This window comes from Mauremys mutica, chromosome 1, assembly GCF_020497125.1.
Source record: "Mauremys mutica isolate MM-2020 ecotype Southern chromosome 1, ASM2049712v1, whole genome shotgun sequence".
NCBI classification, from domain to species: domain Eukaryota; kingdom Metazoa; phylum Chordata; order Testudines; family Geoemydidae; genus Mauremys; species Mauremys mutica.
In genome coordinates this window covers 151982140-151999256 of record NC_059072.1, presented here as the reverse complement: position 1 = coordinate 151999256, position 17117 = coordinate 151982140, and positions in this window count along the sequence as shown.

Here is a 17117-nt window from a genome sequence, read left to right as displayed (position 1 = left end):
TATAATCTACTAAGTGTGTTCATCCTATTTGTATGCATGTGTCATTCTTGTAACTGAAGCTAGAAATATAAAGTATAACTCTGAGGTCCTATTGTAATTATGCAAAGCTTGGGCCATTGATGATGGTTTAAAATCTTGATGGCTCCCATTGACTAGGACAATTGGTTGTAAATGGCTCTGTTTACTTGCAAACCTTCCTGTGTTCCTGTAAGCCAGCCCAGGAAGAACGGTGGAATCCATCTTAAACCTGGTGCTCTTCCATTTAGAAGGAGGGGTGGGGATCCAGACAGACAAAATATGCCCACCTTATGCCAGAGCTATAAAAGGGGGTGGAAGAGAACAAAGGAGGATCCCAGTCATGAAAAAAAAAAAACCTGCTTTTCACCTAAGATGCCTGCTGGAACTAACAAGGACTGTACAAGGGGAAAGGATTGGGCCCAGACTAGGAAGGAGTCTGTGAAAGAAGCTCATTGGAACATCTCTGAGGGTGAGATTTATCTGTAAACAGTCTCTTAATGTATTAGGCTTAGACTGGCATGTTTTATTTTATTTTGTTTGGTAACTTACTTTGTTCTGTCTGTTATTACTTGAAACCACTTAAATCCTACTTCTTATACTTAATAAATAGAAGTGATTTTATTAACCCAGAGTAAGTGATTAATACCTGCGGGAGCAAACAGAGCGATATGCACAGCTATCAGTATTATAGAGGGTGGACAATTTGAGTTTATCCTGTATAAACTTTATACAGAGTAAAACAGATTTATTTGGGGTTTGTATCCCATTGGGAACTGGGTGCTGGAGATAGGTGACCTGCTGAGCCGTTCTGATTAAAGTCTGTAGCTTTGGGGGCGTGGACCAGACCTGGCTCTGTGCTGCAGTAGGCTAGTGTGTCTGACTCAACAAAGCAGGGTTCTGGAGTCCCAAACTGGCACAGAAAACGGGCTCAGAGGTAATTTCAGCACATCAGGTGACAATCCCATGGGGGTCTCTGTGACTAAACCTGTCACAACCACTGTATTACATTCATGAAAGTTCTCTGTATGATTGTGTTCTACTCCACAGGTTTCCCCAGCTCCTCCACGAACTAAAAACAGTAGGGGTGATTACCCTGGGGGATTGTAAACCACCCTGGAGAAAAAGGAGTGCATTAGTGGTTCAAGCTGGGTTTTCCATAGATTAAGCAAAGGCTTTTGGTATAAAACATGGTAGCCAAACAGCGGCTCACAGACCACCCCCGCCACATTCTCTGCCTACCAGACTGCTGTGAGGAGCTTGGGGCTCCTGCTCTGAGGCAGAGTGGTGTGGCTCGGGGCTTAGAGATGACTGGTGCCTACTGAAAGTGTGGGTGGGAGGCACAATTTAAAGGTTCGGGCCCCCTCCCCCAACAGCTTGAGTCATGCCCCCCCCCCCCACAGGCGCACACACCCTTCCTGCAGCTCCACGTGGATAGGCAGCAGCAAAAGCAGTGGTTCTCCCAGCTGATGCTGCCTCTACCCATGGCTGCAGCTCCCAACTTGTTAGCTCCAGCAGCTGCGGTGCAGGAAGGGGGTCCAGTGGCACCATGTGACTGAATGGGGCCAGCAAATGTGGTAAATACCGGGGGGGCACATGACCCATGTGGCCCCCTCACACATGGCCTTTGGCTTCTGCTCAGCAGAGTGGGTGTGGTCTCAGGGCTTCAGCCCTGTGTGGTGACCTGCCAGGGTTCGGAGCTTCAGCAGGAGTGGGGCTGAAGCCCTGAGCCCAAGCGGGCACCTCCTGAAGCACCAAGACCCCCGCCCCGCTGGACAGAAGCCCCGAGACGCACACACCCTGCACAGCAAAAGCCCCTAACCCCACCAGCCCATCATGAGGCTGAAACCCTGGGCCCAGCATGTGCCTCCCAGCAGGGCTGAAGTCCCAAGACCCTGGCCGGCACGCCCTGGCTCTTGAACTTCTGAAGATTGTCATATGCAGCTCAGAGGGTCTGTAAGTTTGGCCAGTCCTGGTATAAAGAGATGAGCTGAAACTGATACAAGGCTTCATTTTGATTCAGCAAACAAGCAGGACTTCAAGGGCTCAAGAACTTTGGATTGCTAGAGCCCTATCAGACTGCTGGTTGGTAACCTCTGGTAAGCTCTTAGCATGCATAGAGGAACTTTTATTGATTGTTATGTTTTCTCTGTAGTGCTTTTACGTTTATTCTTAAAGGTATCTTCCTTTGTGAGGGCTGGTTGGTAACTGGTAAACATTGGTGTGGCCCCTGAAGAAGGGGTAGCTACAGGTGCTATTCTCCAGTCAGACTTGCTGGGGATATCAGTGAGGTGCAGAGGGACTGCAAATGTAAACCCACTGGTCTGCTGGGAGAGAGAGAGACATGGGTCTCCTCCCAAGAGGTGTGATGGCTGGGAGTGTCAAACCTTAAGTGGGTGCCCTCATGAAAGACCAGTAGTGGGGTCAAAGGTACTGTTAACTCTGAAATTGTGACATGGGTCCTGAGCTGCAAAAGAGGTGGCAGGTGAGGCTGCCAGAGAGGCATAAGGGAGAATCTTAGTGGGGGCCAGATAAGGAGCTGCAATAATCCAAATCATAGGGGACAGAGAACAACCAGGGATCTCAGCAGAAATGGAGTCTAGAGAATAGTGGGCAAGAGATCCTAAAATTTGCAGGCCATCTGTAGCAAAACTGGCTTCCCTCCCCTGTCTGTGCTGTTAACATGGAATCTGGAGGACAGGGGAATGAGCACATGTTCTTAGACAGCTTGACTGCATGCGCAGCAACCTTATTGCGGGACAGTATTGAGAAGGAGCTCTTGATGTAGGAAAAAAAATACCAGTGGGTACAAAGGACAGATGACACTTGAACAGCAACTCCCTTTCTCGCTCTCTGACAGCCCAAGTAACTGGGATCTCACTATACTCCCTAGGGAGCCTCCTACAGGGAAACACTGAGATTACTTCTGCAGTCTTCAGTAGGATACATCATGAGTGGGGAATTGTTGATGTATTTAAATAAAGGGAATTGACAGCCTAATCAGTTTGGTAATTAATGTCCTTGTTAATTTGGGTTGTTTGAATTGCCTCATGAATATTCATGAATCCAGTAATTTATTTCTATATTTGACAGTTCAACCCTGAAGGTGACATTGCTCCCTCTGTGCCAGGACCCAGCAAGTGAGTTAGGATCTTAGGGGCCCAAATCTTATCTTTGTGCAGAGGGGCTGGAGCCAGGTACTCCTGCCTACCCTCCTTACTATGCTTCAGGCCAGACACACATCCCCAGCCCCTGCTATACCAGACTGGGGACTCTCCACTCCCCTGCCAAGGAAGGGATGAGATTGAAAGTCAATTGCAGGGGGAGGGCTGTCACAAGCTGAGCAGCTGGGTTGCCCTATGAAAATGCTTTGTGCCAGACAAATTCATTTTCTTAAATACTGACTAAAGGATTGAGGAGGAAAAGAGAGAATTCTGTTTTATTCTATACCAGTTTTTATACCACTCTCGTCACTCCTGAGCACCTTCCAATAGTGCATTAAGGGACATGACTAACATCTGTCACGTTTGATTCATTCTCTCTTATCCTCTTCCCAGGAGGAGACAGCCAGTCTCCCCGGTCGTAGTCCAGGAGGTCTCCGACCCTGGTAGCTTCCGCCAGGACCAACCTCTGGCGCACCGCGGGGGACTCCGCCACCTGCACACGGAGCTGGGGGTTGTGTAGCAGGGGCTCCGTGAGGAGATCTGCCCCCTGTGGTTGCCCCATGTATCTATTGGGTTATCTGGGAGAGGGGGCGGGCAGAAGCCCGCCCCATGCTAACGGTTCCCCTCCCCAGCCTAAGGGGAGGATCCACAGGGCCACGGAAACCCACTAAGTACGGGGGACAACTAATAAAAGAACAGGGACAGGAGTGAGGTCAAAGGGTCATAAGGAGGGAGCCTGACGGGGACACCGAGCAGAGAACCCCGGACAGCGCCCACTGCTCCTCGAAGGCGTCAAGGGAGCCAGGGGACGCCGCCCAGAGGAACTCCGCCCGGAGACGTGAGCGGACAAGGGACCGGAAACAAGCCCCACAGTCGCAGGAGTCTCCGTCGGCCAACCTCCTCTCCCTGGTTGCGTGGATGGCCTTTTTAGCCAGGGCGAGGAGGAGGTTGACCAGGAGGTCCCGCGACTTTGTGGGGCCACGGATAGGGAGTGCATGGATAAGGAGGTGAGGGGAAAAGTGCAGCCAGAAACGTAACAGAATGTCGGTGAGGAGCCGGTAGAGGGGCTGCAACCTGGCGCACTCTAGGTAAACATGCGCCAGGGTCTCTCTCACGCCGCAGAAGGGGCAGGTGTCCGGGACAGGGGTGAACCGCGCCAAGTACACGCCCGTGCTCACGGCCCCGTGAAGGAGCCGCCAGCTGATATCCCCGGCGGGCCTTGGGACCAGGGTGGAGTACAGGCTGGCCCACCGGGGCTCCTCACCCTCCACAGGTGGCAAGAGGTCCCGCCACTTGGTGTCGGGGCGGGACACGAGGGTGAGGAAGTGAACGGTGTGGAGCACGAGCGCGTAGAGTTGTTTCCTTGGCGCGGTTTGAAAACGGACCGGCTGCAGATCGTGCAGCCGGCTGGCGGAGAAGGGGCGGGGGGGCCGGTCGGGTCCTCGGGGCAGAGGCCCGATTAAAAGGTCTGGAGGGCTCGGGGTGGGCGGGGCGAGCCCTCATGCAGGACCTGGTCGAGGTAGGCCCGAGCAGCGGGCGGCAAAGCGGCCTTCACCTCCTGTAGTACGAGCCGGGGAGTACAAGGTCTGGAGAGCCCCATCCGCCGAGCGAGCGTCAGGGGATCCAGCCAGTCTTCCCGGTCGTAGTCCAGGAGGTCTCCGACCCTGGTAGCTCCCGCCAGGACCAACCTCTGGCGCACCGCGGGGGACTCCACCACCTGCACACGGAGCTGGGGGTTGTGTAGCAGGGGTTCCGCGAGGAGATCTGCCCCCTGTGGTTGCCCCATGTAGCAGGGTGGTTACCTGCTCCTGCCCTGCGGGGCTTGAAACAGCCCAGGAGAGGGCTGGGGAAGGGAGCAAAACCCTAGCTGATTGGGGGAAGTTGCTGCAGCTGGGGCCATGCCCCAAACAGACTAACTGGGCCTTATAAGAAGGCCAGGGCCGCCAGAAGCTCAGGATTCTCTCTCTGCTTGTAGAGAGAGAAGGGCCTGGCTGCTAGGGAGCTGAGCAGGGTACTGGGAGTGGAGCAGGGCTGGTGTAAGGCTAGAGAAGCTGGTGAGCTCTGGCCTAGGAAAGCCCCAGGCTGTGGGCCTAGCTGAGGGCCTAAGACCAGTACTAGGGCTGTAGAGGGGCAGCCCAACTATAGAGAGTGGCAGCAGGTCCAACCCAACCTTGCCTGTGATGAGTGGCGTATACTGCAGTCTGCCCCAGGGAGTGGGGCTAGATGGTGACTGGCAGTAGCCTTACACTGAGGTGTGGTGGGGTTAGTGGGTGGGGGTTCCCCTGAGTGGGGACACCCAGAGTGTGGGGGTCCTGCTAGGGCAGCAGCCCGGAGAAAGGGGCACCGGGGTCCTGGGAGGGAGACGGGGGGCCAGTGGTAAGGTGGATCACCAGCCTGCAGATGGTTCTCCATGATGCTGGAAGAGCTAATTCCCATGGACGACCAGCAGGAGGCGCCGCAGGCGTGAGTCCATTCTCTTACACCCCATCTCCAAAAAGATATATTGGAATTGGAAAAGGTTCAGAAAAGGGTAACAAAAATTATTAGGCGTATGGAACGGTTTCTGTATGAGGAGAAATTAATAAGACTGGGACTTTTCAGCTTGGAAAAGAGACGGCTAAGGGGAGATATGATTGAAGTCTAATGACATCTCAGTCTGGGACAGTTCCTCAGATCTGTCACCTAAAAAATGTCTCAGGTTTGGGAATTTCCCTCACATCCTCAGCCATGAAGACAGATGCAAAGGATACATTTAGTTTCTCCGCAATGGCCTTATTGTCCTTGAGTGCTCCTTTAGTACCTCGATTGTCCAGTGGCCCCACTGGTGGTTTAGCAGGCTTCCTGCTTCTGATGTACTTAAAAAAAAAAAAAGAAAAAAAAATTGCTATTACTTTTTGAGTCTTTGGTTAACCATTCCTCATATTCTTTTTTTGGCCTTCCTAATGGTATTTTTACACTTCCTTTGTCAGTGTTTATTCTCCTTTCTATTTTCCTCACTAGGATTTAACTTCCACTTTTTAAAGGATGCCTTTTTGCCTCTCACTGCATCTTTTACTTTGTTGTTTAGTCCTGGTGGCTCTTTTTTGGTTCTCTTACTATGTTTTTTTTTAATTTGGGGTATACAGTTAAGTTGAGCCTCTATTATGGTGTCTTTAAAAAGTTTCCACGCAGCTTGCAGAAGTAAATCCCCCCAACACTCCTTTCCTGATTGGCAGTCCAGGCTTTGGGCAAGACAACCTGGGACCAGTGTCATCACCGTCAGACTGACCACCATGCAGGGCAGACGCCACAAAAACAGGGAGGATCTGCTTGCTATTGGGCTTTCAGAAAAAGATGGCTCAGGAATAAGACTAGTCCCTGATATTTGGAAGAGGAAGAATAGAGGAATGGATAAGACTGTAGCCAAGAGGGTAAGACTGTAGCCATTCAACATGATGAAGACATGCACAGATATGAGAAGAAATTACAAATAGGGTACAACTGTTTCAAAGGTTTTTCCACACCCAATGTACTACTACTAATGTATTGCCTCAACAGGCTCCCAACTCCTGCCCCTCCTGCACTGTACTATGCCCTCCAAAAGTTGGAAGACTTAAGTGTATAGAAAGGGCCTGATAGGCTCTCACAACCAGATCCAGGACTTCTCACCACAACGGCATACTGAGGGAGAGAACAATTTCCCTGATGTCATGGGTTTTTGTTAAAATAAAAACAATGTTCTCTGTTTATGCCGGGTTTGTTTTGTTATGGCAGCTAGCCACAATTAATTTTTCTTTTGAAAGATAACCTCTCTGATCTTTGCATTTCTACTCTCTACCTCCTCCAAAGCTCCCATTGGCTGCGGTTACCCGTTCTTGGCCAATGGGAGCTGAGGGGGGTGGGGCCTGGAGGTGAGGGCAGCGCACGGAGTCCTCTGCCCCGCCCCAGGGGCCGCAGGACGTGGTGCCGGCCGCTTCCAGCAGTGGTGCGGGGCCTGCAGCGCCACAGGGGTGGCAATCCTGTGGGCCAAATCCAAAGCCCTGGCAGGCCGGATCCAGCCCTCGGGCCATAGTTTGCCCACTCCTGGCCTATGTCCTGGTCTACGCTAGGAATTTACTTCAGTATAACTATGTCTCTTAGGGGTATGAAAAATCCACATCCCTGAGAGATGTAGCTATGCCGACCTAAGCCCCAAGCCTAGACCAGAATTCTTCCATTGACCTAGCTCCCGCTTTGCAAGGAGGTGGATTACCTACATTGCTTGGAGAGGCCCTCTTGTTGGCATAGGTACTGGGTAAACTGAAGCACTGCAACAACATAGCTGCACTCCTGCAGTGTTTTAAGTGTAGACATACCTTAAGTCTACTTGGGATTCGCAGCTCTGAATCTCTTCTGGAGTTAGGTGTCTAAGCCAGGTCAGCCCTTTCTCAAGAAAAGACAGTCAAGGAAGAGGTGGTGCTACAACCATTAGTCCAGCAGTTAGCCTGCTGGCCCAGGATGTGGGAGACCCAGGTTCAGTTCCCCTCTCTGTCTCACGTAGAGAAGGAATTTGAAGTTGGGTTTCTCACCTGCCAGGAGCATGTTCTAGCTAGTAGGCTGCAGGGTATTCTAGGACAGAGGTGTCTCAATCTCCTGTTGAAGTTGGTCCCCAGTGTATGCCTAGGTTGAGGATTCTGCTGCGGCTTAGGCATGCAACAGCACCCATGTGTATGCTCACTGGCAGATTTTCAGGCTCTTTAACAGTGGAAGTTTTGATGCCTAGGATTAGGCAGCAGTTGAGTGGAGATGTTGAGGATTTCAGTGGTGCCTAAAATGTTGGGTTTAGGCCCCTAAAGTGGCAGTTAGGCACCTAAGTCCCTTTGTCAATCTTGCCCTAGAGTATTGGAGCAAAATTAAGGTTTAAATTCGTTGAAGGAAATCCATCATTATTACTCTCCTATATCCACACCATAAACACGCGCTAGATGTGCACAGAACATTGCAGTGTGTGCTGCACACCCTCTGCAAGTAATGTTCATGGTCTTGAATCCTGCTGCTCATGTTTCTGGCTGCCTAAAAATAGAGACAGGAAGTTTGGAGTGGGTGGTTCAGTTCTCGCTATTTACTCCACCTTTGCTTCTCCAAATGCTGTGTAAAATGCAGTGGGCAGCCAAGACAACAGTAGCCTGAGCCATTGAAAATCATTGCCTCTGAGCAGATGTCTCCATCTGGCTTTTGGCCTCCCCAAGGCATACTCAGCCAATCCTGCACTTGTTCCAGCTGTGGCTAAATCATCTAGCTGAGTATATTTGGTCTGGGAATAGCTATATGAGCCAGAGCATACAGGATCCTCCAGGATGGCAGTGGGCATTGAAACTGAGAACAGTGTGTGGAAGATTTTGCCTGTGTGTCCAGAGAGCAGACCCTGCCTTTGTCAGATCCAGAAAGGTCAGCACTAAGACATGTATTTTTCCAGAAAGCAAGCTTTATTCCTGAAAGTGTAACATGAAAATTTATTGGGGGACTGGATGTCTCCAGGCATTGCTAATGAGCTACAGAGCCTTTTGCCTCTTAATCACCAACTTGGACCCAGCCCGGCTCTGTAGGGATTAAGTCGTTCTCACCTAGTGGAGGTTTGGTGGCGTCTCTATGAGATGAGCTGGTGGGTCTGAGTTCCAGCTCTCATGTTACAGACTCAGCTCGACCTGCTTGGAAAAATTCCCAGGAAATATTTTTCTAAATGGGAACAGAACTATATTTTGAAAATATCAAAATCTTCCATGAAACAGCATGACCTTTCCCTGCCCAGATGGCCTCACCACTACGCTTTACACTGATTAGCAGGCTCACCAGAGAGGCCAAGAACTTCATGGACCATGGAGGCTGAACTACTCCTAGAGGAAGTCGCTGCAGATCACGTCTGAGATAGGCTGGCAAGGCAGTGTAGGGGGGAAGCTTCCCCAGCTGCTATCCTGTAGATAAACGGGTTCATTCACCAAAGTGTATGAGTACTAAACCCAAACAACTTTTTAAAGCTACGGTTTATGGTTATATGCAAATTAGTTTTAAATACACAAATTAGCTCAGTAAAACATTTTGCATAAAATATCACCCATGGAGCTGCACAAAACTTGGCAGTTATGTGGGCAAAACACAATTAAAGCATAGTCAGTTTGGAGACATTGAATCATTTTGTGCCAAAGCAATCTGTATAATTCTTACATACATACATACATACCAAAAACCCTACAGTAAAAGCATTGAAGTTGCAACACCAAGCCCTGGAACGTTAGAAACTGCCAGAATTAAGGTTGCCTGTACAACTTCAATTTGGCCCCTCTTGTGCGTATGCATTAGGATAGCCTTTGATCACATGCTGTTTTGTCAATAGAACTCCTGCCTCACTCAGTGCACAGGATGGAAAGTGCTCAGGGAATGAGGCAGCAGTTCAATGTTTCTTTTATCCTCCTCATTGAATGTGGCCCCAAGCTTATTTTACTGCAGACCTTCCTAAACCTGAACTGATTACAGAATTATTGACTTCCCCATTGGCGTTTCTAGGGTTATTTGTGTAATATCTAAGGGCTTCACAACGTTCATGAATTCACCTTCCCAACACCCTGTGAGGTAAGGAGGCAATATCCCCATTTTACACATAGAAAATGGAGGCCACAGTTTTCAAGGTCATGCTAATTATGAGTGCCCAAGCAGAGATGCCTAACTCTGGTCTGGATATTTTATATGTACAGAGCACACCTCCCATTGATTTCAGACTCAACTGTGAGTTCTCAGCACTTCTGCAAATCAGCCCCCGGGTGTCTCAAGTTAAGCACTCAGAAAATGAGGGACACACAGTTAGTGTTTAAAAAACAAAACAAACAAAAAAAGGAAACTGACCAAAAAATGCCATCCTTTGGCAACATTGACACCCACATACATGGTTCATTTGCAGCTCTGGAACCTTTAAAGCAGGGGTTCTCAAACTGGAGGTCGGGACCCCTCAGGGGGTCCTGAGATTATTACATGGGGGGTTGCGAGCTGTCCACCTCCACACCAAACCCTGCTTTGCCTCCAGCATTTATAATGGTGTTAAATATATAAAACAGTGTTTTTAATTTATAAGGGGGGGGGTCACACTCAGAGGCTTGCTATGTGAAGGGGGTCACCAGGACAAAAGTTTGAGAACTACTGCTTTAAAGTAACTGCACAGGTCTCTGCCACTTGAGCTAATTGACTGGTAGCAATAGAAGGCTCTTATCTTCTGCAGCCAGTAGAGGTGGCTGAGACACTTTGACAATGGGCTACATGATTATTTGCTGATAGCAGAGAAATGCTGTGACACAGGAAGCCTAGCTTCTGAAGAAAGGTGTTTAATGATTATAAACTAGGGCTGTCAAGCAATTAAAAAATTAATCGTGATTAATCGCACTGTTAAATAATAATAGAATACCGTTTATTTGAATATTTCTGGATGTTTTCTACATTTTCAAATATATTTATTTCAATTACAAAACAGAATTCAAAGTGTACAGAGCTCACTTTATATTTATTTTTTATTACAAGTATTTGCACTGTAAAAAAAAATAGTATTTTTCAATTCACCTAATACAAGTACTGTAGTGAAATTCTTTATCATGAAAGTTGAACTTACAAATGTAGAAATATGTACAAAAATAACTGCATTCAAAAATTAAACAATGTAAAATTTTAGAGTCTGCAAGTCCACTCAGTCCTACTTCTTGTTTAGTCAATCACTCAGACATACAAGTTTGTTTACAGTTGCAGGAGATAATGCTGCCCGCTTCTTGTTTACAAAGTCACCTGAAAGTGAGAACAGGTGTTCTCGTGGTACTGTTGTAGCTGGTGTCGCAAGATATTTACGTGCCAGATGCGCTAAAGAGTCATATGTCGCTTCATGCTTCAACCACCATTCCAGGGGACATTCGTCCATGCTGCTGACGGGTTCTGCTCTATAACAATCCAAAGCAGTGCAGACCGACACATGTTCATTTTCATTATCTGCCACCAGCAGAAGGTTAATTTTCTTTTTTGGTGGTTCAGGTTCTGTAGTTTCCGCATCAGAGTGTTGCTCTTTTAAGACTTCTGAAAGCATGCTCCATACCTCATCCTTCTTAGATTTTAGAAGGCACTTCAGATTCTTAAACCTTGGGTCGAGTGCTGTAGCTATCTTAAGAAATCTCACATTGGTGCCTTCTTTGTGTTTTGTGAAATCTGCAGTGAAAGTGTTCTTAAAATGAACAACATGTGCTGGGTCATCATCCGAGACTGCTATAACATGAAATATATGGCAGAATATGCGTAAAACAGAGCAGGGAACATACAATTCTCTTCCAAGGAGTTCAGTCACAAATGTAATTAACACATTTTTTTTTTTTTAATGAGCGTCATCAGCATGGAAGCAGGTCCTCTTGAATGGTGGAAGAAGCTTGAAGGGGCATATGAATGTTTACCATATCTGGCACATAAATACCTTGCAATGCCAGCTACAAAAGTGCTATGCAGATACCTGTTCTCACTTTCTGGTGACATTGTAAATAAGAAGAGGGCAGCATTACCTCCTGCAAATGTAAACAAACTTGTTTGTCTTAGTGATTGGCTGAACAAGAAGTAGGGCTAAGTGGACTTGTAGCCTCTGATGTTTTACATTGTTTTGTTTTTGAGTGCAGTTATGTAACAAAAAAAAATCTACATTTGTAAGTTGCACTTTCATGACAAAAAGATTGCACTACAGTACTTGTATAAGGTGAACTGAATAATACTATTTCTTTTGTTTATCATTTTTACAGTGCAAATATTTGTAATAAAAAGATACACTTTGATTTCAATTACAACACAGAATACAATATATATATGAAAATGTAGAAAATATTCAAAATATTTAATACATTTCAATTGGTATTCTAGTGTTTAACAGTGCAATTAATTTTTTAATCCTGATTAATTTTTTCAAGTTAATCGTGTGAGTAAACTGTGATTAATAGACAGCCCTATTATAAACCCTTTTGCCCTGTCCCGCTTTGTTACCGTAACCTTCTCTCGGTACCCTTGTTCTCTGAGCCCCTCTCCACTCCTCTTCTCCTATCCCTATCTCCCCCATGAGCTCCTGCCCCAGTCCCCTCCTCCTCTCCATCCTACTTCAGTTCCTGTCCCATCCATCCATCTGCTCCAATTCCTCCTCTCCCTAGCTCTTGCTCCTGTGCACACTCCCCTTCAAGTGCCTACTCATATCTGCACCCCCTCCTCTTGGCTCCTGCCTCTGTTCTTGTCCTCTAGGCTCCCACCCCTGCCCCTGCTCTGTGAGTTAGACTGTTTATTCCTCTCCACCATGTTGCTTGGATGCCAGCAGCGGGAGCATTGAGAGCACAGGAGAGACATCGTCCCATCTCTCAGTTGTAGTGCCCAGTCCCACTCCAGCCCACATCAACAATTGCAAGGAAAGTCTTGGGCCTGAGCATGCTCTGTGGGGATGATAGACATTCAGTCCAGTGAGCAGGTAGGAACTGTAAGGAGATAGAGCATGCTCAGTGTAGACCAGGCCTGCACAACTCATAAAGCGGCGAGGGCCACATTACTCCAAAGAAAACAGCTGAGGGCCAAAAAACCCCTGCCCCGCGGAAACACACCCCCCCAGCACCGCCCGGCCCCACGGAAACACCCTGCCCCAGCGCCACCCTGCCCTGCGGAAACAAACCCTCCTTCCCCAGCACCGCCCCACCAAAGCAGCTGTGGGCTAAAAAGGAAGGTTGGAGGTGGGGGTGTGCGTGATACTTTATTAAGAATTTTTCAATTAAATCAAACAATTTTTTAATTTTTTTTTATGAATCATGGAAAAATGAAAAACACCTGTTCTGTTGAAAGAAAACATTTGTACTTTTCATAATTACCTTGCAGCCGCGGGGAGCCCTGAGCCCTTTAAATCCCAGGCCCAGCCCGGGCCCGGGATTTAACCCCAAAGAGCTGGTGGATATTCCAATACTTACATTTCCAAGCCAGCATAAAACAGCTTCTTTATTATCTTACTGGTTACTCAGAAGTTCAAACAACACAGTTCTCTTAAAGTGATCCAGCCTCAGGCCTCCATCCAGGTACCTATGTCAATTATGATGATTTCTGAAAATCTTATTTCATCATATAAAAGAAAAGGTTCTACGAATCCCAAAGGATTGGACATATTACCTCCCAGGTTAATGAATGTTTCAGATCTTACCCAAATACATGCTATAGCCAATTCTTATTAACTAAACTAAAATTTATTAAAAAACAAAAGAGAGAGTATGGTTAAAAGATCAATATTCATACAGACATGAGTTCAATTCATTGAGGTGCAGATTCATAGCAGAGATGGTGAGCTTTGTAGTTCCAAAGAGTTCCAAAGAATTTCTTTAGAAATTCAGTTCCTAGGTTTTAGTCCAATGTCCAAATCTCATATTCAGGGCATACCAGCATAACTGGGACCTCAGTCTTGCGACTCAGACTTCCCCTGTTGAAGCCTAAGCAGATCTGAGATGACAGAATCGGGACCCAAGGATCTTTTATACAATTTCATGTCTTTTGACAAGTTGGGAGTTCCTTGGGGAACAAAAAGTAATTAGGATGACTTTAAAGAGGTTCATCACTGGTACTTAGCTACACAAATTAACATAAGGCCATTTGCTTGTTCCTCCATCATTCACAGTACATTTCAAAGAGATGAATACGGAGAGATCCCGTGTTTACAATTCATTTACATGATAGGATGTTCTTTTGACCTCTGAATTATTAGAATACAGGACCAGATTGGAAATGGAACGATGGTACCTACTCAAGTTCTATTATTTGAGATACTACAAAGGCTTGTTTCAGGGCTCATGTTCACTGCAAAATTTACCACCCTGAGTTATAGATTCATACACTTAAGGTCAGAAGGGACCATTATGGTCATCTAGTCTGACCGCCTGCACAATGCAGGCCACAGAATCTCACCCACCCACTCCTGTAACAAACCCCTGACCTATGTCTGCGTTACTGAAGTCCTCAAATCATGGTTTAAAGACCTCAAGGTGCAGAAAATTCTCCAGCAAGTGACCTGTGCCCCATGCTGCAGAGGAAGGCGAAAAACCTCCAGGGCCTCTGCCAATCTGCCCTGGAGGAAAATTCCTTCCCGACCCCAAATATGGCGATCAGCTAAACCCTGAGCATGTGGGCAAGACTCACCAGACAGACATCCAGGAAAGAATTCTCTGTAGTAACTCAGATCCCACCCCATCTAACATCCCATCACAGACCATTGGGCATATTTACCTGATAATAATCAAAGATCAATGAATTGCCAAAATTAGGTTATCCCATCATACCATCCCCTCCATAAACTTATCAAGCTTAGTCTTGAAGCCAGATATGTCTTGTGTATTGCCCCTAGCTTGACTGTTCCTCAAGGTTTCATCACATGACATAGTCTTTAATTCCTGGAGACTCCTGGACACTCCTGGAGGGTTGGCAACCCTAAACTTGACTCCAGTCTGCACACAAAAAACTCAAGTGTGGTGGTGCTTTGAACTCAAGTTGACTGGCCAGGTGGATTTAGGCTAAGGCTTGCGTGAGCCCAGCTTTGTCAGCTGCTAACATACCAATGCTGCAATGTGGATGCAGGCATGTGTCACTAGTTTTCCAGTGCATTCTTCCACAGTGAAAGAATTCATAGTGTGACTCTGCTTATTACATGACTGTTAATGAACATGGGATGTGCCTCAGATGTCTATACTGCAATCACGGGCTATAACATAGCTATCATGGGTACCGGAGCAGTGAAGCCATGACAGTGTTGACTTACCCTTTAGTGCCAACCATGAGTGATTGCAGTGCCAGTATGGACACAGTAGTGAAGTATTATTTCACAGGCTGGCAGTTGTTGCTTGAGCTCGGCTAACCTGGGAGAAGTAATGTGAGTCCAGACACTCAAGTGAACTCTGCAGTGAAGCCATAACCTCAGGCTTTCTGCAGACTTAGTTACACACTGAAGCTTTTCTTTCCAACTTAGGGCTAGAGTCAGTCCAAATGAGGTGTCCCAGTTTGGGGGAGTTTTAGAAGCACCCATATCCCATGCTGAAGTCAGTGGGAGCTGAAACTGCTCATCTCTGAAAACCAGGCCCCATGTTGAGCACCCCAGATCAGTGGCCACTTCTGGAAAATGTTTGTATCGTTGTTGTAAATTGAAGTTCAGATTGTGAGACATAAAAAGCACCCAGCAGAGAAAGTACTGGCTGCCTGAGCTACCATGAGCCGACCCATTCTGACCTGTGTGTGCCCTGGGGAACTTTAAATCTAAAGAAGACACTATATACACCTCTACCCCAATATAACGCGGCCTGATAGAACATGAATTCGGATATAACACGGTAAAGCAGCGCTCCCGGGGGAGGGGGGACTGCGCACTCTGGTAGATCAAAGCAAGTTTGATATAACATAGTTTCACCTATAACGCGGTAAGATTTTTTTTGGCTCCCGAGGACAGCATTATATCGGGGCAGAAGTGTACCATCCTAACACACTCTGTGCATGTTTAGCTTCTTATCAATTTAGTGAAGGTTTGGGGGTTGGATTTTGGGGTGTGCTTTTTAACGTGCAATGTTCAGAATTATTTCTTCCCTTTTTTCCTCCACGTTTAAGATGTTTCCTCTTCTAGTTACTAGTTGGAAGAAGAAAGGGAGTGGGAGAGGAGGTGGAGTAGGAAGTGAGGTGTGGGGAAGCAGGAGTGCAGATGGGGTACGGCAAGGACTCATGAGGGAACAGCCATAAGCCAGTGAATGAGGCAGGGTGTCGAAAGGGCATCTGTTTTGTGGTGAACAGGCCCTAATGGAGCAGAGGAATATTTCACTGAGTCCCTGCAGGTTAGCTCCAGCTGAGAGGACAACAGGGGAAAAATCAGCTGATGCCCAAGAAGGCAGAGCTGGAGCAGTGATGGTGGTAGCTGGGGTTTTTATAAGCCATCCTTAAATACAGTTGAGTTTGGGAGGCATTTTCAGGAGAGAGAATCTAGAACATCTTCAATGGAAGCCCCTCAGGCATCCCCAGCTCCTAGCTCTTAATATGTGTTTGATTAGAGGGGAACGGATTTCACAGAGAGGCTGAAGAGTCATGGAGTGAGTAAACTTCTGCTCCTAAACCAGCATACAGAACTGCAGGGCAGGAGCGGGGTCTGAAGCTAACATTCCATCTCAAGCAGGTAGAGGACTCGGGACAGGACACAAGTCCCCCAGTTACTTGTGGGTAGAACCTTGGGAAAGTAACTAAGGGGGCCTGAATCCTATCTCCAGTGGGTTAAGGCCATGGGACAGTAACTGGGGAGCCTGGGTCCTATCTCCAGTGGGAAGGGGCCATGGCGACACTAACTGGGGGATCCAGGTTCCCATCTCCAGCAGGTGGAGGCCCCTGAATGGCCCAGTGGAAAGGGGTCCTGGGACAGTAACTGGAGGTGTGGGGGAGTCCATCCCCAGTGGGAAGGGGACCCAGGACAGCAATGGGGGGCTGTGTCCCACCCCCACCCCCCAGGGCGGGACAGTAACTGGGGTGGGGGCTGCATCCCATCCCCAGTGGGAATGGGCCCCGGGACAGTAACTGGGGGTGGGGGCTGCATCCCATCTCCAGCGGGAAGGGACCCCAGGACAGTAACTGGTGGGCCTGGGTCTATCTCCAATCGGTAGAGGCCCTAGGACAGTAGCCAGGGAAAATAACCATCTAAATCTGCCACAACATGTTGCTGTGGTTTGCAGCCTTTCTCTTCCCCCACATGCTTCTGCCACCCCTCCAGTGATCACTGCCAGAGTTAATAAAGTGGGGGAGTACAAGGATACAACGATGCTTAATTACAGAGCAGCCCTGGAAACCAGCAACAGCAGCAGCGTGGCCAGGAGGGGAGGTAGCAAGGCCGTAAATAGAAATCGCGGAGGCAGCTGAGGGGAACGGAGCAAGCGAGTTTTCTGC